The sequence below is a fragment of the Scylla paramamosain genome, chromosome 28 (genome assembly GCF_035594125.1).
Source record: "Scylla paramamosain isolate STU-SP2022 chromosome 28, ASM3559412v1, whole genome shotgun sequence".
Taxonomy (NCBI): domain Eukaryota; kingdom Metazoa; phylum Arthropoda; class Malacostraca; order Decapoda; family Portunidae; genus Scylla; species Scylla paramamosain.
Genome location: NC_087178.1, coordinates 18,744,751 through 18,754,750, shown reverse-complemented (window position 1 = coordinate 18,754,750; position 10,000 = coordinate 18,744,751). Strand labels below are relative to the sequence as shown.

Genomic DNA, 10,000 nt, shown 5'->3' with positions numbered 1-10,000 from the left:
TGATCACAGCTACACACACACACACACACACACACACACACACACACACACACACATCAGTACATCCCAGGTAAAAACACCACCACCACCAGCACCCAGGGAAGAGCAGCTATACTATGATAAACGCAGGTATCAGCTTTCACATAAGCACTACAAGTATATACACAGAACCGTCAGCTACAAACAACTCCCAGGTAAATACAGGTGTGTTGATTAGCAATAACACACAGGTAAACGCAAGGCAAGTACAGGTAACAAGTACAGATATAGCAATTGACGTCCTATAACATACTTCTTTACACACACACACACACACACACACACACACACACACACACACACACGTCTTAAGCCCCCTAGGAGGCACACAAACAACAAACCAGAGACCCGTCACCTTAACCTGTTCCTCGCTTGCCGACAGACGGTAGAAAGAAGGTCCCTGGAGGCTTGAAAACTAAGGCTATTTGACCACAAGACGCCGCCCGCCCTCAGTCCTCCCCGCTTTGTTTTCTCGGGGATGAGTGAGCGGCAGAACCTTTCACACTCCTCTAATCCCCAATGTCCCCTCCTGTTATAGAGAATGGGAATACGGGAAGGGATTTTACACACACACACACACACACACACACACACACACACACACACACACACACACAGACAGAGAGAGAGGGAGGGGTGGGAGGGCTACATGTTGTGGTGATTTAACTATTTCTCTAATTCAATGATTATCTTATTATGTTTTGTATCAATTTACTCATGTCGTATTTGGTGTGTGTATAAAAAAATGTTCGTGTATTTCCTCTGTCTTAGTCAATCAGGTGTATGTGTCTTATGTATGAGAGAGAGAGAGAGAGAGAGAGAGAGAGAGAGAGAGAGAGAGAGAGAGAGAGAGAGAGAGAGAGAGAGAGAGAAAGCACCATCCATTCACCCATTCATCCACCCACCCAACCATCCAACAATCTAACCATCCATCTAACCATCCACACACGCACAGACAAACAGAGACAGAGAGAAAACAGAGAAAGATTAAAAGGGGATTGTATTCGCTGGCATATCCTCCCGAGGGGCGCTGCGGGGGGTCGTGTGCGGGGATAACAAGCGATGTGTGGTGTAGCGGGAGGCGAAACAAGGGCAGGATTTGTGCTCAGCTACCTATTACCTGGCGATTACACGGCAGGTAATTAAGGAGCATGTTGTCTCCACCCTGACGCTAAGCTCTGAAAGCGGATGGATGCGGGGCCGTGGGCGAGTGCGGGTTGGTGTTTGGATGAGTGTAAGTTAATCTCAGACAGCTGGTTAGGTGAGGTAAGGTTCGTCGTCTTCCGTGTTCAGGTGTGAGTGGGTTTTAAATCTTTTATTTGATTACTTTCCTTCCTTCTCCCGGTTTAGATACGAGTGAAAGGTGGTTTGTTTATTGTTGTGTGTGTTTAACTTTGTCGTTTTTATTTTTATTTATTTATTTTATTTTTTTTAGGGAGTTAAGATTCTTGTTCTTGATCTTGTTCTTGGTGTGTGTGTGTGTGTGTGTGTGTGTGTGTGTGTGTGTGTGTGTGTGTGTGTGTGTGTGTGTGTGTGTGTGTGTGGAATGATTTAAGCCGACTGGTTAGCTGAAACACACACACACACACACACACACACACACACACACACACACACACACGTCCGGGGCCTTATCTCCCTATCTTCCTATCACCACATCTTTAGTGCCAATAACACGCTTCTCCCTCCGCCCTGGTGAGTCGCTCAACACCTGGGTCAGATCAGGCCTTCTCCTCCTCCTCCTCCTCCTCCTCCTCCTTCTGTTCCGTATTTCTCCGTATCCTCCTCTTCTATGATAATTTATTTCTCCTTCATTTTTCATCTCCATATTTTCCTCCTTTACCTCCTCCATCTCTCCTCTCCTTCTCCTTCTCCTCCGAAAATATATTAATGCATATGCGCACCATTTTACGTAAGGATGGAGATGAACGATGCTAACTCTTCTATTCACATTATCGGTATATCCTTCTCTTCCTTTCCTCTCTTCCTCCGTGGTCAACTCCCTCCATCCCTCCCCCCCTCCCTCCCTCCCTCCCTGTACGGTTTAGGGTAGCCAATAATGTTATCAGAAATCGGAGGTAAAATGAGACTCCCTTTTATATGACTGAGGTAGGAGAGGCGGAGGGGAGAGAGGGAGAGGGAGAGGGAAGATGGGAGGTAACGGGTGAAAATTTGGCCGATAAAAAAGAAAAAAAAAAATGTATCGAAGTTTAGCATAATTTTCCCGGCGATCCACATAAATATAGCGGAAATGATGTGGAATCGGTGCTGCGCTGGGTCTTTTTATTTATTTATTTATTTACCTTTTTCTCGTTGAGTTAAATACACACGCATTTCTTTTCACCCTCAGACGCCTTCATCCGTAGAGCGCGTATTGAATTCTTCATCTATAGGAGAGGAGAGGGAGAGGGATGAGACTGTAGGAGGGGTGGAGGAGACCTGAAGGGAGGGAGGGAGGGAAGGAGGGAAGGATGCTTGTGTCAGCTGTTTCCTTCCTCCTCACAATTGTAGGAAAGGGAGGAAAAAGAGATATAGGGAGATGGAGGAAAAGAGAGATGGCTGCGATGATAGAGAAATAGGAGCTTTTGAGAGAGATACAGCGAGAGATACACAGCGCCTGAGTGGTGAGATAGAGATTCTGGGAGAGATTGCCTGATCCAGAGAGAGAGAGAGAGAGAGAGAGAGAGAGAGAGAGAGAGAGAGAGAGAGAGAGAGATGCCTAAGGGGTCTAATACATCCTCGTCTTACATCCTGTCTCTTTACACACACACACACACACACACACACACACACACACACACACACACACACACACACACACACACACACACACACACACACACACACACTAAATACCATACGAAGAACATCCAACAGTCTATGATATCTCGACCTCGTTACACACACACACACACACACACACACACATACACAGCTCTCTGTTTCTCATTTCTTTTTCTTTTTTCAGAGTCTCCTTTATACTATGAGCACAATACCTAACGTCACCATCAGACAACTACGATCCTAACTATGCGTCCATTAAACCTTCCTTCTCTTATACTATAGATACTTTTGCGTAAACAATATCGCGTAGAAATCAAACAGGAATGATTTTTATATATATTACTGATTAAAAGCCAGTAATTTTTTTGTAAACATTCTAAATACATCACTTACACACCATTCTTACTCTCTCCATCTCGCCACCCACTTCTGCCTTACCCTCCCGGATGCTGCCTTGCTGTATCACCCCTGCAATCACCCGCTCCTGCTTCCTGTGTCTATCGAAGGCTGCATCTATCGTTGGGCTGAAATATGAGACTGAGAAGTGGAGGGTCGGAGGTGCGGGGAAGTGACACTGGGGTCGTGGGTGATGAAAAACGTCGGTGTGGTGGAGTCTGATGGAAGTGGAGTGATGGAGAGGGTTTAGATGGTAGTGGGGGGGTGAAAGGGTGAGGGGGTAAGGGGGTGAGGAGGTTAAGAGGAGAGCCAAAGGGTATTGCCTACCACTACCACCACCACTACCCACCGCCACCTCATCGACACATCTCTTCCTACATTCCTTCACCGCACTTCACACTATCATCTCCACCTCTCTATCCCTCTGCTTCACCCTCCCTCCTCCTCCTCCTCCTCCTCCTCCTCCTCCTCCTCCTCCTCCTCCTCCTCTACGTCAGGTCCGCGGCTTCGCTCACCATCTGTGTCTGGGTGACAAAACCTTCTCTAATCCGCCTCTTGTTTTACCTGGCCGCCGCTATCGCCTACCCCATCTGCGCCTCCTCCTCCTCCTCGTCTTCCTACTCGTCTTCCTACCTCCTTCCTTCCCTTTCTCCAGCTGCGCCGTCCACCTCTTCCTTCTCCCACTCCCGCCTTCCGCTTCCCCATATGTGCCTCCTCTCTCACTTTATCCCTCCATTCAGGCACCCATCTGCTCCTCCGCCCTGTGATACGGCGGGAGATGGAAGAAGTCGAGAGGGAAGGCTTGACTAACACTCGATTTGGTAGGAAAGGAGGGATGAAGAGAGAGGAAAAGGATGAGGAGGACGGAAGGAGAGAGGGAGAAGGGAGGGTGGGAGGGTGGGAGGGTGCTAAGGAGCAGTGACGAGGGCCTCTATTTGAGCTCCTGATATGGATGAGTTGAGGTGAATTTAGGGACACGAGTTGGTTGTCTAGGTAAGGGAGAGGAGGCTGTGGAAGGGAGGAAAGGGAGAGGCTGTGTGGAGGAGAAGGGTGGAGGGGGAGATAATTTATTCCACTCCTCCATCCTCAGTAGCAGCAAGTTACGTATTTTTTTTTCTGTGTGTGTGTGTGTGTGTGTGTGTGTGTGTGTGTGTGTGTGTGTGTGTGTGTGTGTGTGTGTGTGTGTGTGTGTGTGTGTGTGTGTGTGTGTCGCTTCCGGACATTCCATTGCACTACCGTCTACTTTTATGAGGTGGTGTGTTGCGGTGGGTATTGCGGTCGAGGTGTTGAGGGAGGGAAGTGGGCGCGGATGTGGAGGAGGATTGGGTGTGCCGGGTTGGGGTTTGTTGAGTGTGGAGTGCTGGGGAGAGAATGGAGAGAAGGGAGGGAGGGGTGCCCCGGGGGAAAGCCACAAGGATCTTAACACAATGTCCTTCTTCAGGGTCTCAGTCCCCACAGTCGCCATCCTGCCGCTGACATCATCATTACCCTGCCTCGCGCCATCAGCCTTCGCCACACTTCATAGATAGATAGATAAATAGATAGACACTAGTTTCTTTATTGACCACTAACCTTAAAAATACTTATATCATTAATTTTTCTCAGTATGTCCTTCTTTTCATGTATTTTCTCTTTCCTGTGTTACTTTTAAGCTTCGTTCTTCGCCTCACACGTCAATATTTTTCTCCCTCAACATGTCTTCCCCTCTTATTCTCCTTTTTTTTTACGTTTTTTTCTCATTCTCTTTCGTATTCTCTTGCTTTTCGCCTTTCCCAGCCTTCACATCTCTCTGTTTCTCATTTCTTTTTCTCTCTTCTCGTCTCCCTCCTTTGGCTGTCATGTTTCTCTTCACTTTTTCTCTTATTCTTCTTCTTTCTGCTCTTACTCTCAACTCCATGTCTTTCTCTTTTTTTTCATGTCCTTTAATTTTTTTTTCCTTTTTTTCCTTTCTGTCTGTGTTCTCTTATTTTTTTCTCTTAATCCTTCTTTCGTATATCCCTCTTCTTTCTCCGTTTTCTTTTCGTGTTTCCTTTTTTTTCTCTTTCTGTCATTGTTTCCTCTTTGTTACTCTTGATCTGCCTTTCTATCTCCCTTCCTTCTTTTTTTTTCCTTTCCTATCGGCTTTCTTTTTCAACTTTTATGTTCTCTTATTCTATCTCCTCATATGTCTCTCCCTCGTTTCTTCATCTCTCCTTTATCTCCTTTTATTTGTCTCATTCCACCTCACATATGTTCCTTCTTTTTTTCCCATCTTCTCTTTCCTTTCTTTTCTATGTTATTTTCGTTTTTTTTATATACTCTTTCGATCTTTCCTCTTTGTCCTTTTTTTCCATCTTTCTTATCTCCCTTTTTTTTTTATCTTTCCTTTTTCTCCTTTTTCGATATTTTCTCCGGCTGTGTTTCTCCATTCCGCTCCTTTCTTCTCAAACCTCTCTGTTGCTTCCCTCCGTCCTCGCCTTCTGCAGGATAGGTACTGAAATACCTATGTTATTTTTCCTTCTGTTCTTCATTCGTTCTCCATTTCTCTTTTTCTCAGTCTTCTATTCCTTCAGTCTTCCTCCTGCTCTTTTCTCAAGCCTCATATCGTTGCTCCCTCCGTCGTCGCCTTCTGCAGGGTAGGTACCTGAACACTTACATTTTGCTTTTCCGCTGGTCTTTGTACGTTTTTTTTTTCTCTCTCTCTGTCTCCGGCGGTGTTTCGTTCTCTACTTTTTTTTTTTCAAGCCTCATAACATTACTCCTCCCGTCTTCGCCTTCTGCAGGATGAATACTCAAACACTCAGATGGATTAGTGAATAAATAGATGGATATTTGATTTACCACAAGTACATTACATCATTACAAGCAAATAATCATGAAAAATAAAGGGTTTAGAGTTTTATAATGCAACTAATCACGTGTACAAAATAATTCAATGAAGAGAGAGAGAGAGAGAGAGAGAGAGAGAGAGAGAGAGAGAGAGAGAGAGAGAGAGAGAGAGAGAGAGAGAGAGAGAGAGAGAGAGAAAAGTACCATCTTTCCACTGCCCTTTCTTCTGCCTTGCCCTCCAGTGCACGGCGACATCATCTTCACTCCCTTCACCCTCTACACCTACACCTTGCTGTCTCCCTCTCCCTCTCTCTTTCTCCCGCCAGGTTGAATTACAGTGTTGCGCAGAATCAATGTTGGATTTAAACTTGTCGACGAGAACTTCTGGTGCTCCTTCAGGTTGTCGAGTAAAAAGCATCAACATTATCCCGCGGCCCTGGAGCCTCTGGGGAAGATTGTTGTGGGCATTGGTGGGGCGTGGGTCGGCTGCTACTCTCCCCCTCCCTCCCCTCCCCTCCCTCCTCTCCTTCTATGATGCCTTCTCTTTTCTTTCCATCACTTTCATCCCATTCGTTTTCCCGCGCACTTTTTTCCTCTTTTTCCTCGCTTTCTCATCACTTTTTGCGTGTATTCCGGCCTTTTTTTTTACTTTTTTGTTGTTGTTCCCTTTTATTATCCGTGGTGCATACTTTCTCTCTCTCTCTCTCTCTCTCTCTCTCTCTCTCTCTCTCTCTCTCTCTCTCTCTCTCTCTCTCTCTCTCTCTCTCTCTCTCTCTCTCTCTCTGTGTGTGTGTGTGTGTGTGTGTGTGTGTGTGTGTGGTCGTGGCAAACTGCAACATCGTTATCGAAACCACCACCACCACCACCACCACCACCACCACCACAATAAACACATCTTTTGCCAGCACAGGAGTCCTACCCCTCTACTCCTTTCTCCTCCTCCACCCCTCCTCCCCTCCTCCACTCGCCAGACAGACGGCAGCTGGGTCCAACACGCCCGTGGCCACTAATGGTCCGGGCGGCTGTTAGGAGGGCGGCCCGAGGTGTGGCTGGTAATTGAGTCATTTACGTTAGACCGATGACTCAGGGGAACCGCTGCGCCTGGGAGCGGGTTTAGTCCATTAGTCCTTGTGGAAGACGCCGCCGCCTCCTCCTCCTCCTCCTCCTCCTCCTCCTCCTCCTCCTCCTCCAACGCCGCTGTCGCCGCCTCATCCCGTCCTCCTCCACCTCGTCCCTGCATCTGAAGTTGGTCTAAGGTCCTGAGGTTCTTCTTGGAGCGTGGCATGACTTACAAATGTGACGGGCCTTGGGATATCCACTAGGGGACATAATGCAATTTGGCTTCCTCTCAAGGCTTCGGCAGGGCGGGAGTCACCAGCTGGAGGCCAAGGTTGCAGGGCTGGAGTGTCTATTGTATGTTTCACTAGCGCGGAAGGGTCTGGGTTGTCAGCCGCGCCCCTAAATGCACCTGAGGATAGACACAGGTGCGTACTACATTCATCGAGGTACGGCACGGGGTCTGGTGATGCAGGCGGCGTGGCATGGAGACTGTCGCGAGCATGATGTCCAGATGCCCTCGTAGTCTGCACGATACGCGACTCTACGGCCAATATCGACCTAGGCAAGAGCTGGCAGAAGGCCCACTGGTGAGGCTCCGAGGCGCACCAAGGCTCATGGATTGTCAGGACCCCCACTGTTCTCTTAATGCGACACTCTGGTCATGTGTCTTCCCGCCGCCCACCCCTCACCCCAGACACCCAGGGAGATAAGGTAATTGTTTATTGAGTAGTGCGTTTATTAATACTTCACCAGCACTTCTCCTTGGCATGATACCCAAGCGGAGGAAGAGGCGCCTGGGGAATGAGTGGGGAGGGAGAACGAGAGGGTTCGTTTGGGAGGCGAGTCGGGTGCGGGGGAGGGCTGTGCGTTGGAGAGGATTCGGGAACGTTGAGCATTTTCGAGGGAGTGGAGTGTTGGAGTGCAGCGGAAGAGAACGTGTTTTTTTTTTAAAGAGTGAGAGGGAGTAGGAAGGTGAAGGAATATACGACAAAGGTTTGCAGGTCATATCAGAGGAAGGAGAGGGGAAAGAATGCGTGGGAGAGGAGCATGTAAGAGGAAAATCAAAAGCGTAGGCGTGGGAGAGTGGCGCGAAGAGGAAAAGAAAAATTTACGTAAAATGAACGATGAGTAAAGAGGAGGAGACGTGCGTGGGAGACGAGTGATCGGGACGCGATAACAAAAATGGGAGAAAGAGAGAGAGGTCAGGGGCATCGTGTCGTGTCGTGTCGGGGCGGGGCGGGGGGCGGGCGGGCGAGCGGGCGTGGCGTGAGGCAGAGAAAAGGAAGAAGTGTGCAAGGGAGGATAGAAGTCACCCCACACCCCCACGCCCCAACACCTCCCCAGTGCCCACAACATCCTCCCCAGGGTAGTGTTGCGTACACCCTGCTTGGAGGCGCCGCAGAGGTCCCCGCTACAAGCCTTAATTCAACATTGATTCTGCGCAACACTGTAATTCAAGGCGGCGCGAGAAGCGTGATAGACGGCGAGCGGCAGGACAGGGAGGCGAGGGGCGGATGGCTGTCCTGCGAGAGGCGAAGGAGGAGGTGGTAGTGGTGGAGGTAGTAGAGGTTATTCTGAATCTCCTCCTGCCTGAACCTCCTTTTTTGCCGGGTAAGGTAATGTCATAATTCAGCGGCCGGCGGACTGCTACACCCACTCCGCCGCGATCACTGTAATCTGGCGGGCCGAATATCGATACATCCACAGAAACACCGCGGCGGGAGGCTGACTGACGGGGAGATGCTGATAGCGGGGAGATAACCACCTGCACCACCACCGCAGCATCCTCTCTTACTCTCATTCCTGCAGCTCCTCCCCAACTCGAAGACCTCCCTCGGCCTCCTCCTCCTCCTCTCTCTCCTCCTCTACTACTCCTCCCTCTTCATCAGGCGGGCAAACACCAACGGGTTCACAAATAAGGGAATTCGTTCGTGTCTATGTTCGGAAACGCTGAGAAAATATTCGCCCTAACCGGACTGCCGGGTGCATGAGGCCAGTGGGCGTGGCAGGGGGGAGGGGCAGGCGGGGAGAAGAGGGCGGGAGGTGTGAGGAGAAGGCGGGCAAGAGGTGGAAGTTTCAAGGCTGTTCATGAGTCTCACATAGTCACTCAGATATTTATTTACTTCCAACATCTTCATGCGTTTCCCTTTGTTCTCCCCGCCTCCTCCTCCTCCTCCTCCTCCTCCTCCTCCTCCTCCTCCTCCTCCTCCTCCTCCTCCTGCGAGATGACGAGAAGGGAATGTATATTGTAGTTCGTGGGAATTTAATGGTGCGAGTGAGAGGAGGAGAGGGGAGATAATGGTGTGTGTGTGTGTGTGTGTCTGTGTGTGTGTGTGTTGAAGCGGGTGCGGGAGGATAATGAGGGTGTCAGGGGGGAGAGGGCGGGTGTGGGGGATGGGGGGTGGCGCCGGTGTGGCCCTGAAGGAGGATAATGCATGGACGAGGGTCTTGTGGCCTTCCCGCGGGTGGCCCTTCCTCCCTCACCTCTCCCTCATTCCTCCTAGTCACCTTCCCTCTCTCCCCTCACTCCCCTCACTCCCTCACCGTCTCACGTCCTTATAAAACACACAATGAATTATTATTTTTTTTTTCCGTGCCCTTCCTCTCAGTTTTTCTTCTTCCTTTATTTCTTTCCTTTTGTATTGTGACCTTCCTTTACTCCTTCGTTCCTTCACTTCCTCTCTCATTTTCAAAGTATTCTGGAAGATCTCTCCCTTTACTTCCTCTGAAATAACTGTACATTTTTTCTCTTTTATTCTTTTCTTCCTTCATTTCCTTCCTTCCTTCCTTCTTTGCACACCTGTCTCACGCAGTCTCCCCTCCTTCTTTTCTTCGTGGCCTGTTCTTTACATTGTATTTATCCCACACCCTCCCCACACACACACACACACACACACACACACACACACACACA

At 49.0% G+C, this 10,000-nt stretch overlaps 1 protein-coding gene across 3 annotated transcripts in view; it reads right to left on the bottom strand.

Moving 5' to 3' along the window:
• The window catches only part of LOC135115035 (uncharacterized), a 123,966-nt gene that overhangs the window by 33,117 nt on the left and 80,849 nt on the right, over nt 1–10,000 (bottom strand). The window lies entirely within an intron of this gene.